Source organism: Pongo abelii, chromosome X (genome assembly GCF_028885655.2).
Source record: "Pongo abelii isolate AG06213 chromosome X, NHGRI_mPonAbe1-v2.0_pri, whole genome shotgun sequence".
Taxonomy (NCBI): Eukaryota; Metazoa; Chordata; class Mammalia; order Primates; family Hominidae; genus Pongo; species Pongo abelii.
In genome coordinates, this window is record NC_072008.2 from 56,010,942 (window position 1) to 56,036,486 (window position 25,545).

General features: G+C 39.8%; 1 pseudogene; it reads right to left on the reverse strand.

Annotated features, from left to right (window-relative positions):
• Positions 1–376: 376 nt before the first annotated feature.
• On the reverse strand, positions 377–12,200 carry LOC112131013 (X antigen family member 3-like; annotated as a pseudogene).
• Positions 12,201–25,545: the final 13,345 nt, after the last annotated feature.

Below are 25,545 nucleotides of genomic sequence, written 5' to 3' on the forward strand. Positions count from 1 at the left end.
TCGACCTCCTGGGCTCACAGTATCCTCCCACTTCAGCCTGCAGAGTAGCTGAGACTACAGCTACATACATACATGCATACTTTCATGCATTCATTCATTTATTTTGTAGCCAGAGGGTCTCGCTCTGGTGCCCAGGCTCCTTTAAGTCTCATAAGCTCAAGCAATCCTCCTGCCTCGGCATCCCAAAGTGCTGGGATTACAGGTGTTGGCCAGTGCACCTGGCCACAATTCAATAGTATCAAATATGTGAGAACAAGAAAAAATGAACAAAACATGTGCAAGACTTCTTTGGAGAAACCCGAAAAGCTTTATTGAGATATTTTTAAGTCAAATATCTAATACAAAACCAGTTTGCGTTCTTTCAGCGTATCTTCATTTAAACCTCTGGTTGCCTTTCACCTATAATAGAAGAAAAATATTACTAGCAGAACTGTATTTAGGTGACATTAAAGGTATGCAAAGGACATCAACGTTTTAGTTTCATACAATAGACTAAAACCAGAAGCCTATGAGTAATACATTGGCTTACATGCAGCTGGAACTCTGCAGAGATTTTGAAGATAGATTTCCAAGCATATACATTATAAATACTTTTTAAACACACCCTGCTTTCTACTGCCACAAGGAAACCAAAGGACACTTCGAGGTCAGAACACTTTAAATCAAGTGAACCTATTAAAAAGTGGTTCACAGAAAGCAAACATTGTGTATACTTTTATTGAAAATATAACCAACACACAAAAAACGTAAGAAACAAAAGGAATTTACAAAAAAAAAAGTTTAATATAATGCTTTGGCTTGAAACTGTGATCTGGATGTTCAATAGGCTCCTATAAATAGTCTGAAAATTATCTTTTAAGAAAACAGTTCATTGCATTTGTTTTTTCTCTACTGTGCAGAAGTGCAAAAGTGTTTCTTTGGGCTAGTTTACCTTTCTGCGGTTTTTAAGGTTCAGTAATCATTTGTTCCCAATTTTCACCTAAAGAACTAGTGTCAATATGAATACTGCCTTTTTACACTTGAAAGTATTCCTGTTTATATAATTAATTATATGGTCACATTAGTTTTAAGCTATCACTATTATTTCTGATATTAAAATGTAAAAACTATTATATATCATGAACAGTGTGGCCAAAAAAAAAAAAAAAGGATATAGAGGTATAGGAAAATGGAAAGGAGAGTAAGATATCTGAAGATCAAGCCAACTATTAGTTTGTATTTATTTATTTATTTGATTATACTATAAGTTCTATGGTACATGTACACAACCTGCAGGTTTGTTACATATGTATACATGTGCCATGTTGGTGTGCTGCACCAATTAACTTATAATTTACATTAGGTATATCTCCTAATGTTAACCCTCTCCCCTCCTCCACCTCACAACAGGCCCCGGTGTGTGATATTCCCCTTCCTGTGTCCTTGTGTTCTCATTGTTCAATTCCCACCTATGAGTGAGTACATGCGGTGTTTGGTTTTTTGTCTTTGCGATAGTTTGCTGAGAATGATGGCTTCCAGCTTCATCCATGTCCCTACAAAGGACATGAACTCATCATTTTTTATGGATGCATAGTATTCCATGGTGTATATGTGCCACATTTTCTTAATCCAGTCTATCATTGAGGGACATTTGGGTTGGTTCCAAGTCTTTACTATTGTGAATAGTACTGCAATAAACATATGTGTGCATATCTCTTCATAGCAGCATGACTTATAATCCTTTGGGTATATACCCAGTAATAGGATGGCTGGGTCAAATGGTATTTCTAGTTCTAGATCCCTGAAGAATCTCCACACTGTCTTCCACAATGGTTGAACTAGTTTACAGTCCCCACAACACTGTAAAAGTTTTCCTATTTCTCCACATCCTCTCCAGCACCTGTTGTTTCCTGACTTTTTAATGATCACCATTCTAACTGGTGTGAGATGGTATCTCATTGTGGTTTTGATTTGCATTTCTCTGATGGCCAGTGATGATGAGCATTTTTTCATGTGTCTGTTGGCTGCATAAATGTCTTCTTTTGAGAAGCGTCTGTTCATATCCTTTGCCCACTTTTTGACAGAGTTGTTCATTTTTTTCTTGTAAATTTGTTTGAGTTCTTTGTAGATTCTGGATATTAGCCCTTTGTCAGATGAGTAGATTGCAAAAATTTTCTCCCATTCTGTAGGTTGCCTGTTCATTCTGATGGTAGTTTCTTTTGCTGTGAAGAAGCTCTTTGGTTTAATTAGATCCCATTTGTCAACTTTGTCTTTTGTTGCCATTGTTTTTGGTGTTTTAGACATGAAGTTCTTGTCCATGCCTACGTCCTTAATGGTATTGCCTAGGTTTTCTTCTAGGGTTTCTATGGTTTTAGGTCTTACATTTAAATCTTTAATTCAACTTGAATTAATTTTTGTATAAGGTGTAAGGAAGGGATCCAGTTGCAGCTTTCTACATATGGCTAGCCAGTTTTCCCAGCACCATTTATTAAATAGGGAATCCTTTCCCCATTTCTTGATTTTCTCAGGTTTGTCAAAGATCAGATGGTTGTAGATGTGTGGTATTATTTCTGAGGGCTCTGTTCTGTTCCATTGGTCTATATCTCTGTTTTGGTACCAGTACCATGCTGTTTTGGTTACTGTAGCCTTGCAGCATAGTTTGAAGTTAGGTATCGTGATGCCTCCAGCTTTGTTCTTTTGGCTTAGGATTGTCTTGGCAATGCGGGCTCTTTTTTGGTTCCATATGAACTTTAAAGTAGTTTTTTTCCAATTCTGTGAAGAAAGTCATTAGTAGCTTGATGGGGATGGCATTGAATCTACAAATTACCTTGGGCAGTATGGCCATTTTCATGATATGGATTCTTCCCATACATGAGCATGGAATGTTCTTCCATTTCTTTGTATCCTCTTTTATTTCATTGAGCAGTGGTTTGTAGTTCTCCTTGAAGAGGTCCTTCATATCCCTTTTAAGTTGGATTCCTAGGTATTTTATTCTCTTTGAAGCAATTGTGAATGGGAGTTCACTCATGATTTGGCTCTCTGCTTGTCTGTTGTTGGTGTATAAGAATGCTTGTGATTTTTGCACATTGATTATATATCCTGAGACTTTGCTTAAGTTGCTTATTAGCTTAATGAGATTTTAGGCTGAGATGATGGGTTTTTCTAGATATACAATCATGTCATCTGCAAACAGGGACAGTTTGACTTCCTGTTTTCCTAATTGAATACCCTTTATTTCTTTCTCCTGCCTGATTGCCCTGGCCAGAACTTCCACCACTATGTTGAATAGGAGTGGTGAGAGAGGTCATCCCTGTCTTGTGTCAGTTTTCAAAGGGAATGCTTCCAGTTTTTGCCCATTCAGTATGATATTGGCTGTGGATTTTTCATAGATAGCTCTTATTTTGAGATACGTCCCATCATTACCTAATTTATTGAGAGATTTTAGCATGAAGGGCTGCTGAATTTTGTCAAAGGCCTTTTCTGCATCTATTGAGATAATCATGTGGTTTTTGTCATTGGTTCTGTTTATATGCTGGATTATGTTTATTGATTTGTGTATGTTGAACCAGCACTGCATCCCAGGGATGGAGCCCACTTGATTATGGTGGATAAGCTTTTTGATGTGTTGCTGGATTCAGTTTGCCAGTATTTTATTGAGGATTTTTGCATCGATGTTCATCAGGGATATTGGTCTACAATTCTCTTTTTTTGTTGTGTCTCTGCCAGGCTTTGGTATCAGGATGATGCTTGCCTTATAAAATGAGTTAGGGAAGGTTCCCTCTTTTTCTATTGATTGGAATAGTTTCAGAAGGAATGGTACCACCTCCTCCTAGTACCTCTGGTAGAATTTGGCTGTGAATCCATGTGGTCCTGGACTTTGTTTGTTTGGTAAGCTATTAATTATTGTCTCAATTTCAGACCCTGTTATTGGCCTATTCAGAGATTCAACTTCTTCCTGGTTTAGTCTTGGGAGGGTGTATGTTTCCAGGAATTTTTCCATTTCTTCTAGATTTTCTAGTTTATTTGCATAGAGGTATTTATAATATTCTCTGATGGTAGTTTGTATTTCTGTGGGCTCAGTGGTGATAGCCCCTTTATCATTTTTTACTGTGTCTATTTGATTCTTCTCTCTTTTCTTCTTTATTAGTCTTGCTAGTGGTCTATCCATTTTGTTGATCTTTTGAAAAACCAGCTCCTGGATTCATTGATTTTTACGAAGGGTTTTTTGTGTCTCTATTTCCTTCAGTTCTGCTCTGATCTTAGTTATTTCTTGCCTTCTGCTAGCTTTTGAATGTGTTTGCTCTTGCTTCTCTAGTTCTTTTAATTGTGATGTTACAGTGTTAATTTCAGATCTTTCCTGCTTTCTCTTGTGGACGTTTAGTGCTACAAATTTCCTTCTACACACTGCTTTAAATGTGTCCCAGAGATTCTGGTATGTTGTGTCTTTGCTCTCATTGGTTTCAAAGAACATCTTTATTTCTGCCTTCATTTCATTACGTACCCAGTAGTCATTCAGGAGCAGGTTGTTCAGTTCCATGTAGTTGAGCAGTTTTGAGTGAGTTTCTTAATCCTGAGTTCTAGTTTGATTGCACTGTGGTCTAAGAGACAGTTTGTTATAATTTCTGTTCTTTTACATTTGCTGAGGAGTGCTTTACTTCCAACTGTGTGGTCAATTTTGGATTAAGTGCAGTGTGGTGTTGAGAAGAATGTATATTCTGTTGATTTGGGGTGGAGATTTCTGCAGATGTCTATTAAGTCCACTTGGTGCAGAGCTGAGTTCAATTGCTGGATATCCTTGTTAGCTTTCTGTCTAATTGATCTGTCTAATGTTGACAGTGGTGTGTTAAAGTCTCCCATTATTAATGTGTGGGAGTCTAAGTCTCTTTGTAGGTCTCTAAGGACTTGCTTTATGAATCTGAGTGCTCCTATATTGGATGCATATATAAGATAATTAACTCTTCATGTTGAATTGATACATTTACCATTATGTAATGGAGTTCTTTGTCTCTTTTGATCTTTGTTGGTTTAAAGTCTGTTTTATCTGAGGCTAGGATTGCAACCCCTGCCTCTTTTTGCTTTCCATTTGCTTGGTGGATCTTCCTCCATTCCTTTATTTTGAGCCTATGTGTGTCTCTGCACATAAGATGGGTCTCCTGAATACAGCACACTGATAGGTCTTGACTCTTTATCCAATTTACCAGTCTGTCTTTTAATTGGAGCATTTAGCCCATTTACATTTAAGACTCATATTGTTATGTGTGAATCTGATCTTGTCATTATGATGTTAGCTGGTTATTTTGCCCATTAGTTGATGCAGTTTCTTCCTAGTATCAATGTTCTTTACAATTTGGCATGTTTTTGCAGTGGCTGGTACCAGTTGTTCCTTTCCATGTTTAGTGCTTTGCTTCCTTCAGGAGCTCTTGTAAGGCAGGCCTGGTGGTGACAAAATCTCTCAGCATTTGCTTGTCTGTAAAGTATTTTATTTCTCCTTCACTTGTGAAGCTTAGTTTGGCTGCATATGAAATTCTGGGTTGAAAATTCTTTTCTTTAAGAATGTCGAATATTGGCCCCCACTCTCTTCTGGCTTGTAGAGTTTCTGCTGAGACATCCACTGTTAATCTGATGGGTTTCCCTTTGCGGGTAACCCGACCTTTCTCTCTGGCTGCCCTTAACATTTTTTCCTTCATTTCAACTTTGGTGAATCTGACAATTATGTGTCTTGGAGTTGCTCTTCTTGAGGCATATCTTTGTGGCGTTGTCTGTACTTTCTGAATTTGAATGTTGGCCTGCCTTGCTAGATGGGGGAAGTTCTCCTGGATAATATCCTGCAGAGTGTTTTCCAGCTTGGTTCCATTCTCCTCATCACTTTCAGGTACAACAATCAGATATAGATATGGTCTTTTCACACAGTCTCATGTTTCCTGGAGGCTTTGTTTGTTTCTTTTTATTCTTTTTTCTCTAAACTTCTCTTCTCGCTTCATTTCATTCATTTGATCTTCCATCACTGATACCCTTTCTTCCAGTTGATCGAATCGGCTACTGAAGTTTGTGTGTTCATCACGTAGTTCTCGTGCCATGGTTTTCAGCTCCATCAGGTCATTTAAGGACTTCTTTACACTGGTTATTCTAGTTAGCCATTCATCTAATCTTTTTTCAAGGTTTTTATCTTCTTTGCCATGGGTTCGAACTTCCTCCTTTAGCTTGGAGTAGTTTCATCATCTGAAGCCTTCTCTCAACTCGTCAAAGTCATTCTCCATCCAGCTTTGTTCCATTGCTGGTGAGGAGCTGCATTCCTTTGGAGGGGGAGAGGTGCTCTGAATTTTAGAATTTTCAGCTTTTCTGCTCTTTTTTTCCCCATCTTTGTGGTTTTAGCTACCTTTGGTCTTTGATGATGGTGACATACAGATGGGGTTTTGGTGTGGACGACCTTTCTGTTTGTTAGTTTTCCTTCTAACAGACAGGACCCCCTCAGCTGCAGGTCTGTTGGAGTTTGCTGGAAGTCCACTCCAGACCCTGTTTGCCTGGGTATTAGCAGCAGAGGCTGCAGAACAGCAAATATTGCTGAACAGCAAATATTTCTGCCTGATCATTCCTCTGGAAGCTCCATCTCAGAGGGGTACCCGCATGGTGGCTCACGCCTGTAATCCCAGCACTTTGGGAGGCCAGCGCAGGTGGATCACGAGGTCAAGAGACTGAGACCATCCTGGCTAACATGGTGAAATCCTGTCTGTAAAAAAAAAAAAATACAAAAATTAGCCTGGGTGACAGAGCAAGACTCCGTCAAAAAAAAAAAAAAAAAAAAAAAAAAAAAAAAAAAAAACAACAACAACAACTATTTGTTTCTAAAAGTAAATGTTTTTTAGGGACAACTAGCAAATTTCAGAAATTCTTCAAGTCTTTGTGATGTTTAGGTATTAATGTATTATAGGGATATATCAAATAATGTATACGTGCCTGGCATATCAACCATTTCATCCATATGCTGAAAATATTAGAAATCAACAATGTATTCACTTTCAATTATAACCTATATTCCATATCTGTGTCTTATTCATGTTCTGTGAAGTTTTTCCATTTTTTTTCCGAGTGTGTAAACTGTTGGATACTCTATTCATAACTATTTCCCCCAAAAAACTTTTAAATTTATTACTTTTGGATTTGTTTTCCTTTTACTAGTGATTCGTGTCTATCTTTTATTCACTTCCTCCTTCTTTTTCCCTTAGGTTTATTCTACTGCTCTCTTTTTTTTTTATTTTTTATTGTGTTCCTTTATCACGTAATGTGCTATCTATTTTAATAAGATGAGCATTTAAGACTATAACCTTCCTGACAGTATGGCAATCCCTAAAGGATCTAGAACTAGAAATACCATTTGACCCAGCAATTCCATTACTGGGTATATACCCAAAGGATTATAAATCATGCTACTATAAAGACATATGCACACGTATGTTTATTGTGGCACTATTCACAAAAGCAAAGAGTTGGAACCAACCCAAATGTCCATCAGTGATAGACAAGATTAAGAAAATGAGGCACATATACACCATGGAATACTATGCAGCCATAAAAAAGGATAAGTTTGTCTCCTTTGCAGGGACGTGGATGAAACCATCATTCTCAGCAAACTATCACAAAGACAGAAAACCAAACACTGCATGTTCTCACTCATAGTTGGGAAATGAACAATGAGATCACTTGGACACAGCGTGGGGAACATCACACACCGGGGCCCGTTGGGGGTGTGTGGCTGGGGGAGAGATAGCATTAGGAGAAATATCTAATGTAAATGACGAATTGATGGGTGCAACAAACCAACATGGCACATGTATACCTATGTATCAAACCTTCACGTTGTGCACATGTACCCTAGAACTTACAGTACAATAATAACAAAGGAAATTAATTCTAGACAAAAGAAAAGACTATAACATTCCTAGGAATACAGTTGAGGCTTCTTCAATAGGCTCCTGGAAATAAAGTGAAAGCTATCTTTCAATGTAAATGGTCTAATGGAATGGTTCAGCAGTGTAGAGTCAAAGCATTTAGGTAATTTCTTCCCTAAATATGGAGTGCTTCCTTGAAATTCTGAAGCTCTTCTAATTAACAGTCAGCAATTTGGAAAATATGTGTAAAAGATACTTATGTCGACTCCTCATGAATTAGAATATTATGGTCTTTGAACTTTAAATTTTATCATCTGATGTCTCCAGGCAAAAACCTGTAATATGTAACCAATGATAGGGTTAGAGATGATTCTACCATATGTGCCTTCAATCTAATTACACACAGTAGCTCATGAAGACTGACAGGAAGACAGGGAGCATGCTTAGCACAGGCATCTTACACCCACCTTGAGCATCACTGACCTACAGGCATGCTCCCTACTACATCGGCCACAGAAACCTGACTGTCTCTTGCCATTTTATTATTCAGTCACTCAAGAGTTCACTGCGGAAAGGATTTAAAATGCAATTATTCTTTAAGAGCCAGAGAATTTAAAATTTAACAAAATCCAAGAACAGTCATTTGGGTCTCCATACGAAAAAAAACATCAAGCAGGTTGCCCACTCATTTCTTAGGAACCATGAAATCTGAACTCAGATATTATAACCGGAGTGAAATTGATTGTTATGAAAAATCATAACTTTGTATTCTATCCAACAGAACATGAAAATACGGAAATCAACCTTCAAACAGATTTTAATATAACTGATTTTCGTTTACTATTTTCAATAACAGAAAAAGATGGGTGTAGAATTTATGGAATTCACCCAAAATCTCACAAATTATGTTAGATCTGGTACTAGAACCTCCTTCAGTACTCAGCATATTTCACACAAAGTGGTATTACAAATGTATTATGTATTTATTAAAAGCAGAAATTAGAAAATAATCTGAAAATTGTTAGCTGTTGGTTGTAGTCACAAGTAAGAAAATGCTTTCATATTTGATGATTCAATATGGCTTTGACCCCATTTGTTTCTGTATCTGATAGTGTTTAAGTCTTCCAGTCAGGCATTTGGGGTCGGAACAACTTTTCAAAGAAAGCCTGCATTTGAATTGTGTTTTTAAAGGGGCAGTAATGTTCTCTCTTTTTATTATCAAAAGTATAATATTGTGAAAAACAGAAAGCACATAATTTTGCCTCCTATTGGATAGCATACCTCCTTCTGGCATTTTAAATTGCCTAATTTTAGCAGAATTTTCTCCTGGACATCAGGACCATCTCTGCATTCATCCCCAGTCTTTGACTCAGACAGCTCCTGGAGATCAGTTTCCAGGTCAGGCACTAAAAAATGCAAAGGTTCTTGACTGAAGCAGGCAAACAAGAAAGACAAATAAGGAAATGATAGTATTCTTTTCCTCAGTGTTATGAAATAAAAGCCTGTGGACTACTGTGCTAATAAATGTCATGTAAAGATGTCACACCTTTGTTTTCCTGTATTATAAAATCTTATCTTAAATGACAATCTGAGGATAAATCACACCACACCTACATTTCCCATACTTTACCATTGTGTATTATGAACAGTGAATATCGACTAAGAAATCTGAAGTCTGGATAAATTTTAATAATAAATGAAATGTAATTTTCTAAAGGATTAGATCAATGTATTTGGCTGCTTATGAGAAATCTTACAATTGGACTCCCATCCCTTGTTGAGGTAACTTGAAAATTATTTGGATAAAGTTAGTTAACGTTATGCTTAGGTTCAAGGGCCCTTTATGTAACTTTATATAAATGAATCACATTTAGAATAATGTAGCAAAATAACAGGAAACTAACTGTTTTCCAGTGAGGGCACAGGAAATTGAGTGCAAAGAAATTAGTGTTCATCGTTGACAGTCATATTCTGGAAACCTCTTAACAATGAATTGCTAAAATAATCCACGTACCAAATTCTGCCAATGTTTAGCGTGAAAATGGTATCCACTGAGTAAAACAACTTCTGATTCAACTTATGGTACTTTGAGTTTTCTAATTATGAAAGTGCTTCGGAAACTTTTAAAAGCCCCTTCAAAATCATACTAATATAGCGACCTGTATGCCAGTGTCCTGAATTATCCACCTTTTACCAAACATCCTGAAAAAATACCAATAAAAGGATAGCACTCTAAAAGTGGCTGTCATTTATTGAGCTCTTTTCTGGAGTTGCTATTCTGCTTCATTGGACTGTGTTTTGTCCTGAGCCAATACTGAAGTACCTTACAGTACACACACATTCAAATAAGTATCTTAAGCAAAAGCACTGACCTTTTCTTATTACAACATGGATAATACAAACCTTGGGACAAAATATGAATTTTGTCTCTGTGAGTCAAGGGTTCTTGGTAAACCTCAATCCCTGAGTCTCAATTTTCTTATTTATAAAATGGGGCTAACATCCCTATGCAAATGGGCTTTATTCAGGGTGTTACAAGGTAGGATGACTTGTCACTGTACATGCTATTAAAGGGTGTTTAAAGCACTGTTGACACAATGGCTTAGAAGATCATAAAGCAACATTCTAAGAAGAACACATTAAACAAGTGAAATACTGCATATTTTTATACATAAAATTAAACTGCTTCATCTGATTTAGCAAGGACTATATTTTAAAGCATACAAAATACATGTTGAAGAAAAAGAAGATATTCATTACATCCAGGGACTGCATGAAGCTGCAAACTATACCCTTCACTTTTCCAGCCAACTTTCAGCAAGTGTTTGAGATCCTTTCCTAATGTTTTCTTTCCTCCTGTTACTGGTCATGACGTAAGGCATGACGCACACATAGGCCTCCTCCCCACCATAGACATTCTTTCTTTCCCTTCCCAGCACCTTGAATCTCAGCTGCACCCTGATCTTCTCTCTCCTGACCAGGTGTAGGATCCCAACTTTCAGTTGGTGGTTCTTCTTGTTGAGGCTCCTCATCACTGGACTCCTGGGACCATGGTTGCATGTATACAAATAAAAAGTTTTGTTATCAATACATGTCAATAATGTAACTATACAGAATACATAGATATTTCTGATCATAAGTAAGTCTAAAGACATTTCTCCAACACTATTCCATGTACTTATTATTCATAAAGTTATTCTTCCCACAGAGAGGTTACTCTAAGACAGAATTACCATCAAGGGCTTTGGAAGGTGATTTAATCTATGTTGGGATGGATGTGTGCAATCTGTTATGAATAAGCATACGGAGGAAGTCATGGGCAAAATCTGGGGAACACAAGGTTATCCATCCAGGCAAAACCAGAAGGTACGCCAGGCACAGTGGCTCAGGCCTGTAATCCCAGCACTTTGGGAGGCCGAGGCAGGTGCATTGCCTGAGCTCAGGAGTTTGAGACCAGCCTGGGCAACACGGTAAAACCCTGTCCCCCGTCTCTACTAAAATACAAAATGAAATTAGCTGGGCATGGCGGCGTGCGCCTGTTGGGAGGCTGAGGCAGGAGAATTGCTTGAACCCGGGAGGCAGAAGCTGCAGTCGCCAAGCCTGGGAGATAAAGCAAGACTTTGTCTCCAAACAAACAAACAAACAAAAAAATAAAACAACAACAACAAACAAAACAAAAAACAGAACATAGTCCTCTTGGATTGATCTTTCCTTCATGAGATGCCATGATCATTGTTCATCAGCTTGGAAGACCTTTAACAGTGTATGTATACTAGTTCAACAACACTATCACAAAACAATGATAGACTGGATTAAGAAAATGTGGTACATATACACCATGGAATACTATGCAGCCATAAAAAATGATGAGTTCATGTCCTTTGTAGGGACATGGATGAAATTGGAAATCATCATTCTCAGTAAACTATTGCAAGGACAAAAAACCAAACACCGCATGTTCTCACTCATAGATGGGAATTGAACAATGAGAACACATGGCCACAGGAAGGGGAACATCACACTCTGGGGACTGTTGTGGGGTGGGGGGAGGGGGGAGGAATAACATTAGGAGATATACCTAATGCTAAATGATGAGTTAATGGGTGCAGCACACCAGCATGGCACATGTATACATAGTAACTAACCTGCACATTGTGCACATGTACCCTAAAACTTAAAGTATAATAATAATAAAAAAATTAAAAATTAAAAAAAAAGAAATTTCTGCTAATAGAAAACAACAAATGTTAAAGCACTCCCAAGCATAGGCCTAATCAGCTCAGGAGTTTGTAAACTTTGTCTTGGTCTAGGCCTATATGTTGATCTTCCTCACCAGATTATATTTCACTCTGCAAAGAGAATACAAAAATACTGTGATTGGGAAAATGCACTTGAGAGGATAGCTATATTTGAGCACTTCCATGGCCAAATGTTAACCTGTCATTTTTTTAAAGTTTGGAAATACTTTGAAGGTAAGTCCCAGGGCAAATATAACTTTGTGTGCCTTCTGAATAGAGTGCTTGTGCAGTAACTTAAGGTGGTGAAGCTAGCCAAGTAATGCCTTAAGGCTCCTGGCAAGAGTCACTGGATATCTCTGATGTGGTTTGAGGCATTTCTGGGACTCAGATACCTCCAACAGTACCCACAACACGTGCCCCATTTTAACCTGATCCCCTCCGCGCCAAGTCCCTCCTTCCTTCCTAGTTGTGGCCCTGACAAAAAAGAAGGCCCATGGCTGTGGCGCCATGTGAAAAGGATGAAGACCTCCAGGCCCTTCTCCCTCCGAGTCTCCCTCCCCCTGATGACCCTCTGGAAGTCCGCTGGCTCCTCCTCACCCTCACTCACACTTCAACTCCCAGTTGGATTGGCCTGTGGACCTACCTGCTGTGTCTCAGTAGGAGAGAAAGAATCCAGACCTCAGGAACTTGACCTCACAGCTCCAAGGAATTCACCACGTGAGCGAAGGGGTAGAGTAGAAGACGCCCAGTGAACATGTGCACTGAGGTGGGCACCCAAAGAGCATGCCAGTGAGATGTGTGCTTGCCTTAAGGGCTGTGGTGTCCCTCCTTGTCCCCCCTCCCCCTGCTCTTTCCTCCATCCCTTCATAGGACCCCACTAAGGACTTTGGAATCCATCCTCCCTGTGTGTTTTTTTTATGCCTCTGAGACTCAAATACCCGAATATCACCATTCAAAACTCACTCTGTGTTCACCTGACCCTCCTCCCCTCTATGGCCCTTGTTCCTCCCTTGTCTGGGCCCCTCAAGGGAGCAAGTGCATGGTGGTGTTGCTGACTTCTAGTAGAAGGATGAGGATCTCTATCAGGCCGTGGACAAAGTGGCCCAACCCATAGGAAGTCTGCTCACTTTCCCTCATGTTCACTCACACTCAACTTCTGGGAGGACTGATCTGTGGACCTACCTGATGTGTTATAGTTAGCAAGAAAGAAGTCACGACATTTCCTCCCACAGCTCTGCAGGGACAGAAGGCAGACAGCAAGGCCCACAGGGAACAGGAATTTGCATAGGAAGGGACATGCACATTGAGCCAGGGACTTTCAGGGAATGCCAGAGTTTTCACTCTGTCACCATAATAGCAGCAGCCACTGCCATCATACTGGCTGCAGCAGGGAAGCCCAGCCAGGGCTGCATGCTCTGTGGAGCCAGCAAAAGCCAGGGACAAGTGGGATCCCCACCTTTTACAAGTTGGGGAGGGGGCCCCTGGGTGCCCCTGCAGCCACCCAAACTGCAGTTGAGGACCCAGACTTCCAGCTCTATGGAGCAGGCAGGATCCCTGCCCTCCTGGGTGCAGCTGTAGCCACTGGATCCATGGCTGCAGACCCAGGAGCTGGGGACAAGTGGGAGCCCCAACCCTTCAGAGTTGGCAGGTCAGGAGCTCCCTGGGTGCAGCTGCAACTTCTCTCTAAGGTGCAGGGCCCAGGTGTGTCTGCAGCCTGCACTCTCTGAAGCCTGGGAAGGCCCCCACTGTCCCTGGGGAGCAGGGAACAGGGGACACTGTCCTTGGGGAGCAGGCTCAGAGGTGTCTGCTCCCACTATCTGGTCCCTCTCTGCTCCCAGCACCCACTCTGATTTCAGAGCAGGTTGTGGGCTGAGCCCCTGCACTCTCACAGCTTAGCTGGGCTTGCACGTGGGCAGGTCAGCCGTGGAATGCCAGCCCCCTGCCACCTCAGATCCCTCCAGAATTTGGGTGCCAAGAAACATTAGCGGGGAAGCCAAGGGGGTGCTGAGGGCAGCTGGGTAGTGCTCTGCAGGTGCGAGCAGCCTGGGCACCATGGACTGCAGTGGGAGGCAGACAGGATCCAGAGCAGAAGGGGGTGGTTCTAGGTAAGGCCCCACCGTCAGGCCAGGGATGGGCCAGGCTGCCAATCCCAGAGACCAGAGTATGGACTTGTGGTGACTTTTCTAGATCCACCCATGGACTAATGTACATGCACTTTCTCCCCTCTGAGGTCCATAAATGCTTGGGACTCAGCCAGAGCAGGGCAGAGGATGGGAGACAATGGGACAACCAGCTGCAGAGAGGAGCTACCCTCTCCAGGGCCTCCTCTCTGCTGAGAGCTGCAGATATTGGAAAGATCTGCCTGCAGAGAGGAGACACACTCTTCAGGGCCGCCTCTCTGCTGAGAGCTGAACACTTGACCTGACGACCTGCCTAAAGAGGAGCTACTGACTGTGGATTTCCTCTGAGCTGTTCTAACACTCAATAAGGCTCCTCTTTGTCTTGTTTACCCTCCATTTGTTTGCATACCTTATTCTTCCTGGATGCATAACAAGAACTTGAACAAAGGGGCCACCAGACACAGAGGTTTCCAGCCAGAAAATCGACTGCCCAAAGATCCCATAACACCTGTACCCACATCCACAGGGCATTTTTTAGTAAAAAAAAAAAAGGGGGGGGGACTTAAGAGAGCTTTTGTTTCTTTGCCCACTCTCCTGCATTGAGAAACACTGGAAACACACAGTCCCATGTCATCCTTAGTGGAGGATGTATTTCTTTTGTGACAGAAATAAGGAATTTTATGTCTGTATTTACACATGCTTTTTTCTAAGGATATTGCTCTGTTGCCAAGGCTGGAGGGCAGTAGTATGACCATACCTTTCTATGCAGCCTCCAACTCCTGGGCTCAAACAATCCTCATGCTGCAGCCTCCCAAGTGGGTGGTACTACAGGTGTGGACACACCTGGGCAATTGATTCATTTATTTTTAGAGAGCGGTCTCACTATGTTGTCAATGCCAGTCTCAAATTCCTGGGCTCCTCCCACCTTGGCCAATTTTTATACATGGTTTGATTAATGACTTTTTTCTGTGGTTCTGAGTTTTCTGCCATGCTTCCAGTAATGTAACAATAAAAGATCTTACAGGACAATAGTCCTACTGCATTTATTATTATTATTATTATTATTATTATTATTATGCTTTAAGTTTTAGAGTACATCAGACTAACAATTATTACACGTCAGATTTTATGTCACCATTATGCTTAAATGACACATTGATCAAGACATAAAATGAAAGATTCTGAGATTTTGATATTTTTAACAAATCAACTTGAGAAATATACAATCATGGAATATTAGGAAAATTCTCCCCTTGAAGCTCATGTAGGATAAGTGAGCCCCAAAGTTGGAGCTTATTCTGGGAGAGTTCTTGGCTTTGCCTTGGAGAGAATTTAAGCATGAGCTGGTGGTGTTAGACAGCAATACTTTTACTGAACAGTACGGCTCTTTTCTGAACAGGGCTAACCCACAGGCAGTGAGCCAGCAGGCAGCAACCTATGGGCTCTTGACAACTGTATTTATATTCATTTATACCCACTTTCAGTTCCATGTAAAGGGGTGGGTTAATGCAAATTGAAGGGTGAGCTATTTAGAACTGTCTAGTAATGCAGGGAGGCAGAGGAGGGTGAACTTCTGGTTTATTGCCATGGCAGTTGTAAACTATCATGGCACTGGTGGGAGTATCATGTGCTAGTGAGCAATGAGGGCAGCTAAAGATTGTGATCATCTCTATCTGCGGGTTCATGTGGGTTCCTTCATCCTATCCTGTGGGCACCATGATTTAAGTCCTGTCAGGACCTGGAATTAAATCCTGTGTGTCTTCTACTTCAAAACTACAAGAGAATGCAGGATTTTCTTTCTCATTAAAATCAGATGTCCCTTTAATCATTCCAAGCATATTTTTTATTGCATGCAGCCATTCAAAGTTTGCTTTTCACAAATGCTTAGCCTAAATCTTCTATTCAGCTTCAGTTTCAGCTTAGGATGTTTAGGAAGACCAAGTAGCTAAATTCTATGCCAACAAGATTTCTGGCATCCCTATACTACTTTGTGATCCTGATAATTCTTATGTGACCATCATATCTAATCAATAACACATCATCAGTACTATAAACAAGCCATAACATTTGGAGTCATGGTTATCATGTGAACTTTCTCCTTCAATAATAGGTAATATTTTTAGATGTAACTTTGAATAAAAATCTATTTATATGATTAATATATTGATATACTGCTAGTCAGTGAAGGTACAAATGTATATTAATCATTGATAGAGTAATAATCTGCCATAATCAATGATAATTGTAAAAACTCCTAATACTATGTGTAGAAACAAAGAATAGTCTTTCAGATGAGTAGTTAGGAAATAGATTGAGAGTTCAATAAAAAGAGAGCATACATAAGTTAGAAAATATCTGGAAGAATGTTATATTCTTCTTGATTAGACCCGTGTTTATATAAATGTATGCATTATAACATAAATATGTATTTACATTGATACAAATTGTTGGTAAACATAGTGAAAAACATTCATTTATATAATGTTTTTAATGTTGCTTGTTGAAAAATTACAAAACACAGAAAATCATAAACAAAAATCTCAGCAATGGGAGATTTATAAAAGTGCCCATTTAACTGCAGCATTATTAAGAATATCCATGGGTATTCCTTGTTTATTCAAAAATAAGTGTTTTCTAATTTGATGGAGAAAGTTTCAATTCAAATTTTGCTTTATTTTTCATTCTGAAATTACTAGAAAGTGCATAAGTGTTTCTATAGCTTTATAGTTTGAATTTTTGGTGCTAATTTTTCATTTTATTCTTATATTTATTTATCATGTTATATCCATACTGTTTTAAATTTGTTCATCTCAAAATTTTTTGTGTGTACCAAGAATATTAACTCTGTCACATTATATAAAGAATAATTTTTCTGTTGATATATTGTTTCAAAATTGTCGATGACTTTCATTTTTTCTTCTTTAAAAATGTTTACTTAACAACTAATAATTACACATATTTATGGGGAACAGTGTGATAATTTGATATATGTATACAATTTAAGATATGGGTGAGTTATAAAAGGGACTGGATAGATGTGCAACAAATTATTTACCTCACATTGTGAAATTGTGGCTGTTAGTTTTTATTCTGCTATTCCACATTTTACAATTTTCTATAAAAAGCGTCTACTACTTTTTAATCAGAAAACAAATATTTTACATCAAGAAAATTAATATTAAATTCCTTTAAAGAGAATATACAATCACAAACCTTTGATAAAATAAATAGCAACATGCTATTTGCTTTTTATTATTATTATTATTATTATTATACTTTAGGCTCTATGGTACATGTGTGCAACGTGCAGGTAAGTTACATACGTATACATGTGCCATGCTGGTGCGCTGCACCCACCAACTTGTCATCTAGCATTAGGTATATCTCCCAATGCTATCCCTCCCCCCTCCCCCCACCCCACAACAGTCCCCGAGGTGTGATGTTCCCCTTCCTGTGTCCATGTGTTCTCATTGTTCAATTCCCACCTATGAGTGAGAATATGCGGTGTTTGGTTTTTTGTTCTTGCGATAGTTTACTGAGAATGATGATTTCCAATTTCATCCATGTCCCTACAAAGGACATGAACTCATCATTTTTTATGGCTGCATAGTATTCCATGGTGTATATGTGCCACATATTATGGTGAACTTCTGGTTTTTATGGCTGCATAGTATTCCATGGTGTATATGTGCCACATATTATGGTGAACTTCTGGTTCATTGCCATGGCATTTATAAACTATCATGGCGCTAGTGGGAATGTCCCATGCTAATAAGCAATGAGGGCAGCCAGAAATCACCCTCACAGCCACCTGCTGGTTTCTGCCAGTTTCACTATCATATCCTGTTTGGATCAGATCCTGTTTTAGTCAGTAGGGTTATGACCAGAAAACAAGTCCTGCTGGTCTCCTACCTCACATACATGTTTGTGTATTCACATGAGCCTTGGACCAAGTTCCCCTGACTGAAACCATGGTATCATAAAGCTGGATGATTTATTGAGAGGATATAGTAAGATAAGAAAGTAATCCATACTTTTCAATCTGTGAGTAAATAAATTAAATAATGGATGAAAAAATGTATACAATAATGCAAAGGAGAATAATACATATTAAATTAATATGAGGTTGCAGCAAATTTTTCTTTATCAGGTCCAATAATAAATATTTCAGTCTTTGTAGGCCATGTAGTTTATATGTCATATTGTTGTGTTTTTCAGAAATAATACTTTAAAATGTAAAAAGAAAAAAAAATGCTTATCTCAAAAGCTATGCAAAAATAAGCCATAGGCTGGAATTAGCTTTCAAGCCACAGACAGCTAGCCTCTGGATTATCTTTAATTCAAATATTTGAATACTGTATTTTTGTACCAGTAGTCAAAATATTAACAAAGGAGAGTTATACCCCAAGTAAGATTTTGAAAGCCTCAAGAGAAAGTCACTCTAGCCCTGAAAATGAGAAAAAGCCTAATAATCTGTAAGAACATAGGGGATTTTTTAGATCAAGATCTAAAAAAGATCAACAAGGTAACAAGGCAGCCATGGGAACTGATACAAAAGGGTGACTAGTCCCTCTAAGGAGAGATGAGGCACACAAACTGCGTCACCTCTGGCAGACAATGTGTGGAAGAAGTGGCAGTCATAAAAGTGGGTAAGAAGGAAACAACTGAAAATGTAACAAATTCATAAAGGCCAAACATACGCAACTGAGAGAGCTGGAATCCCTGGAAGTCTCAGAGACAAGTGGAATTCACGTCCACAGGCAGAGTGAGATCCTGTCTCAAAAAAAATTGTCTGAGTTTATAAGACTGGATAAAAAAGCAAGAACGAATATAACAGATGCTGGTGTGTTTGTGTAGAAAAAGCAACACTTGGCACCCTGCTGGTTGGAGTATAAATTAGTTCAACCGTTGTGGAAAGGAGTGTGGCGATTCCTCAAAGACCTAAGAATAGAAATACCATTTTGATGCAGCAATCCCACTGCTGGGAATATACCCAAAGGAATACAAATCTTTCTGTTATAAAGACATATGCACATGTATGGTCATTGCAGCACTATTCACAAAAACAAAGACATGGAATTAACTTAAATGCCCATCAATAGTAGACTGGATAAAGAAAATGTGGTACATATACACCATGGAATACTATGCAGCCATTTAAAAAAGCGAGATCATATCCTTTGCAGGAACATGAATGGAGCTGGAGGGCATTATTGTTAGCAAACTAATGCAAGAAATGAAAACTAAATACCACATAATCTCACTTATAAGTGGGAACTAAATGATGAGAACACACAGATACATAGAGGGGAAAAACACACACTGGGGCCTATTGGGGGGTAGAGGGTGGGAGGAGAGAGAAGATCAGAAAAATACTTAATGAGTACTGGGCTTAATACCTGAGTGATGAAATAATCTGTACAACAAACCCCTGTGACACAAGTTTACCTGGGTAACAAACCTGCACATGCACCTCTCAACCCAAAAAAAATCACAAAAAATTGTGAAATATTCTGATCTTTCTACTGAGAAAAAAAATCAGTTCATTTCTTTTTATTAAGGAAGGAAGGAAGGAAAGAAAGGAGGGAGGGAGAGAGGGAGGAGAGAAGGAGAAGAAAACAGAAAAGAAAAACAGGGCTGAACAAATGTGTCTGTCTCTACCCGATAAGAAAGCACTTTGAGCAACTTGAGTGAGAAGTAACATAAATCGGAGGATCACAAACAGCCTTTCAAAAGTTATTCTGGCTGGTTTTTCTGAGCGATTCAATCCTGCCTTGGGTTCTGTTGAATCCATGTATTGTCCTGAAGGGTACCTCTTCCCTGGATTAACAGCCCAGCTGAGGACCAACAGAGACTGGTTAGTTTAGGAAAAAAAAGGAAAAGGAAAATACAGAAGACCAACATATTCCTCTCCCCCATGATATTGTTCTCCTTTTTACGTTTCCCACTCAATTGACAGAAGGATATTTGAACACCAAAATGTCGAAGCTAAGAGAGCTCTGAGAGATCAACCAATATAGTCATTTTTCAAAGAACTTTTAGCCAGAGAACACTTCTGTAAAATGAAATTTTATCCAAAACCCTACTGCAGAAAATGGGGGGATAAAATGATATTTTTATACAAATATATCGCTTTAGTTTCAAGTTATCTTTCTATAAAGGCTGTCAAAGAGTTTGATTGAGGTTCTTTTGCAGAACCTAACAAATTATTCTGTGGATTTCTGCATAACACTTCAGTTCTATATTAACTTCTGCATCTAATTTTTTGGTATTATAATTGTTGTGGCACAGCTGCAAGAAGATCTTGATTTTTACAATATATTTATCAGTAATCTGTATCTTGAAAAAACCCCACTTTAAAAATAAGTAAGTTATAAGTAAAGGATAGAAGAAGATATAACCCAACAAGTATGAATCAAACAAAAACTGGAGATATTAAATTAATAACTCACAAGGCACACTTTATAGTGGAGATTATTACAAGGGACAAAGTGGGACATTACATAATAATCATAGAGAGGTGCATTTATTCAGAAGACAGAAACACCATGAGTATGTATGCACCTTTGAAATACATGAGGGAAAAAACCAATACATCAGAAAGAAGAAATAGACACATATGCATTTATAGTAGAAGACTTCAACATTCCTCCCAGCAATTGGTAGGAAATGTGTACAAAAAAAAACCCAGGATATATAAATGCAAAAGCCTTAAACAACATTATTTAACAACTTGGCCTAATTGATATTCATAGAACAACAGCAGAATGCACGTTCTTCTCAAGTGCTCATGGAATGTTCACCAAGATAAACCATATCATGGGCCAAAAAACAAATTTCAACAAATTCAACAGGAGTGAAATCTTATAAAACAGGTTTTGTGACCACAAAAGGATTGAAATAGAAACTAGTTGTAGAAAGATACCTGGAATCCATGAAATATTGGAAATTAAACAACACTTTTAAGTAATGCAGGGATAAAAGAGGAAATTGTAGAGAAAATTTTAAAATGAAAACTGAACATATCAAACTTTGCAAGATGAAACTAAAGCATAGGGGGAGATGTATACCATTCAATACTCACATCAGAAAGGAAGAAAAGTCTTAAATTGGCCAGGCGCGGTCAGGCGCGGTGGCTCACACCTGTAATCCCAGCACTTTGGGAGGCTGAGATAAGAGGATTGCTTGAGGCCAGGAGGTCAAGACCAGCCTGGTCAACACAGGGAGACCCTATCTCTAATTTAAAAAAAAAAAAAAAAAAAACGCATCATAGAACTAAATATAAAAGCTAATGTTACAATACTTCTAGAAGAAAATTTATGAGGATCTGTGGCATCATGTTAGACAAAGATAGATAGGATACAAAAAGCACAAACTATGAAATAAAAAATTCATACTGTTTTTAAATTTATATACCTATGTCCTATCATTATCCAGTGACTACTTACTTCTCAAAGCATTATACAAATCAAATGAAGAGGTCACTAGAGGTCTAATTGCCTAGATAAATTTCCATGCAGATTTTTCCCACAAGATCATGATGACTAAACCCCACCATAGCATTTAGTTTCCACATTACCTTTTAAGGAGAGCTGAATATTCATTACGCTTAAAACAAAACAAAACAAAACAAAACAAAAAAAACTATGCCCTCCCCCAAGCCCCACAGAATCAGTCCTTGAGTCCCTGAAGAGCTGAAGACATAATCCAAAGATCAGCCAAGGGGTCAAAGGTAGTCTTGACGTTGTATCTCTGGAACACGCTCCAGGAAAATGTGGGAACAGCAACAATACTAACAGCAAAAAAATAACAGCTAGAATTGATTGGAAACTTACTATATGCCAGGAACTGTTCTGACAACTGTTACTTGTCTTCACATAGTCAGTGCTCTAAACTGCCTGCAAGAAGTAGATGACTTTACTAGTACTATTTCCAAAGAAGTAGTGGAGAAAGGAGGCAAGAGATGTTAAGTAATTTCCTCAGTGTCACCCAGCAGTGAGTGCTGGAGCCATGTGGGTCAGAGGCATCATGAAAACATCTACTGTGCTTACATATTTATGCAATCAAGGGCAAGACCCAAAGGCAACTGCAAAATATTTATAATTTTACAGCAAGGGACTGTACAGTGAATGGAAATTTGATTTCTTCAGAAATCATTTAGAGATGGAGGCTTGAAAGGTCTAGTCTGGGTATCATTTGGAGAAGGTGTCCTGAGAGCATCATTAGAGTAACAGGCAGCATGTGAGTGTTGGTCTCCTCACCTGAAGATCCTGAGTTTATACATCAGAGAACACTCCAAACCTGTCCCTTCTATACCTTCACAAAGGAGAAAGAAGCTGTGTGGCTGGGAAAGGAGACTATTCCCCTCCTCTAGTAGTTCTCAAACAAGTTTCTATGAAAGTTGGAACCCAGAATCTTTTAAAAATGCAGGCTCCATGATTCACACCCAATGAATCTCATGTAGTGTGGCCATAATAGTGCCCTAGGATCTGGGAATTTACCACCCAGCCTAGGGAACATTCAGAAACCTTATTAAATCCCTTAGGTAGCAAGACTGTGTGCACTCTTGCTACCCACTCTTCCCAGGACAGAGAGGAGGTTTAGAAGAGCGACCTCAGAGCACACAGGAACTCAGGATAAATGAACACGGTGTGAGTCACCATAACGGTAAGGCAGTGCATCTTATGAGAAGACCTTGCAACTCCTACTGGCCTTTCTCCCTGAAGGACTCAGTTTACCTCAAATCCCTTCTCCTCATGGGTAGTGGATGGAGGGGTGTCAGGAAATGACCTTTTAGATCACAAAAGGGCATAGGCTATTCTCAGGGACCATTGAACACATTGGATGGGAGGTGATGCAAGCTATTGTCCCCCTCCCACCAGCCTTGGTTTCATTCTTCATGTCGTTCCATAGGAACCTGGAGCAATGTCAGGACTTAAAGCCAATGTTTTCCCTTCACTAACAGACTCCAGCCCTTCACCTGAGGAGTTCGTCTCCCCTCTCCTCCCTTCAGCTGTCCTTCTCCTGATCTCATCTGCGATCCCACAACAGATAGCTGTCCTTAGCAGCCTGATGACCTAGCCTGGCCCCTTCCTCCTTTGTCCCAGCCTGGAGAGGGCTGTCCTTGCCGAGGGGAAGGACACCAGTCCCAGGATCCCAGAGCCATGACTACTACAGAACCATCCTGAGCATCAATGTCCCATGGCAATGGTTGACCTGTGAAATGAAGCTCCACCACACACCCCAGCTGGCCCTGAAATACTTTCTTTTCTTTTTGTCTTATTTGAGACAAGCTCTCATTGTTGCTCAGCTTTGAGTGCAGTGGAGAAATCATGGATCACGGCAGCCTCCCATCTCAGCCTCCCAAGTAGACGGGATCTCCCTATGTTCTGCAGGCTGATCGCGAACTCCTGGGCTCAAGCAATCCTCGCACCTCGACCTCCCAGTGTGCTGGGATTAAAGGGCTGAGCCACCTCTCTTGGTCCTGAAAAACTTTCTTATCACAGAAAGTAAGACAGAGGAGGAAGGTGCCTGCAATCCCTCCTGGGGAACATTGTGTTCTTTTCCATGCTAGAGAGCTATTTACTCTGTACTGACCACAACATTCCTATTCTTTTGATGTAAATAAGAAGATTGAGGGTACTTCTTTTCAGTCCTAAACATTGTAATTTATAACTAGAATATCATTGCCCATTTTGGGACATTTAGGAAATTTTTGAGGGCAGCTTTGGTTGTTGGAATGATTGGCAGAGGCTACTGGCATTTGGGGACTGAGTGTTACAGGGAGGCAAATGACTTTTTCCAGAGTCTTAAATAAACTGGATTTTCCATATATGTCACTCCCTGTAAACTGAGAAAAGCTTGTAAATGTTGCTTCATCTGGGAACTCACGAAGACTTATTGACTGCTTTGGCAATCACATCACTGCAGAGCATTCCATTTTTAGATTGCACTCTGACACAACATACCAGTATCAATTTGTTTTGTAGCTCCGCATCCCTGGGGTAAACAATGAGGGGAATCCAACTTACCTACTAATGGGATTGTTTCCAGGATGAGCTGTTAGTTGATGGGGAAAATCAAGCGGGAGATGTTGGTAGTGTGATCTCTCATGAGTTTGGTGAACACACCAGCTATGCCTGTTGCTGTTACTGCACTGAAGTTCTCTTTGCAGGTGTATTTCCCTCACCAGGCTCTCTGGTCTCTCCTGGAAAGCTGAAACATACTCGGTAGATCCCTGTGTCCTCAGGATGAGATAGGTGACCTCACAGGCATAAGGAAGTCAGGGAACACTTGTGGAATGGTAGTGATCTCTACATGGTTGGATGACCAAACCCTGAGTCACAGTGATGAGCCACATGGATGTCAGTCTGCAGAGGGTGGGAGGGGAACGCCACAGGCCTGTCTTAGAAGCCATGCAGCAGAGTGAGACCAACCTGAAGTACTGATCTCAGTTATGCCCTTTAAGGGTCCCAGATGTAAGCAGCCTGTTGGTTAAGGCTCCTGTGTGTGTGTGTGTGTGTGTGTGTGTGTGTGTGTGCACATGCACGTGCACGCAGAGAGAGAGAGAGAGAAATTGATTTTGAGGAAGTGGATCATGCAAATATGGGGGCTGGAAAGTACAAACCTTGCAGAGCAGGATGTCAGGCTGGAGTCCCATGGCAGAGGTGATGTGATCACTCAAATTTAAGGGCAGTGTAGAGGCAGAATTTCTTCATCTTGAGGAGAACTTCAGTCTTCTTTTCTGAAAGCCTTCAAATGACTGGATGAGGCCCACCCACATTGTGGAGGGCAATTAAGTTTACCCAGTGTCTGTTTATTTAACTGTTAGTCTAGCTGAAAAACACCCTCAGAGAGACACCTACCCTGGACAAAGTGAACAATTTTGTCTCGATCGTGACTGAGCCAAGTTGACAAACCAGATTTCCCATCATAGCCATCTTATACAAATCCTATTAATTATGAAGGTCTATCTGACAAAGGCAGGTGACTTCCTAACTAAGATTCTGTATTAACCTTTTTTGTCCAGCCCAAGCCTCTATTTCAGGCCCGGTACAATTCTGACCAGGAAGCTGAGGCTGATGTAAATGTCTTCCAGGGTCCAGGCAGGGTCAGGATGGTCAGGGCGCACATGCAAGTACAATCCCAGAGGGCACAATTGATACCCCTGGACTCTAAGAGTTTACCCTTGTTAGGGTACCCCCAGCAGGACGTACATTAGTTAGGCAGGAGCTGGCCAAGGCTCCCAATGTGGCTTCCCACTGCACGACCTTTCCCTCTGGGGTTTCTTATCCAGTCCAAACAATTCATTTGCATCTTTGG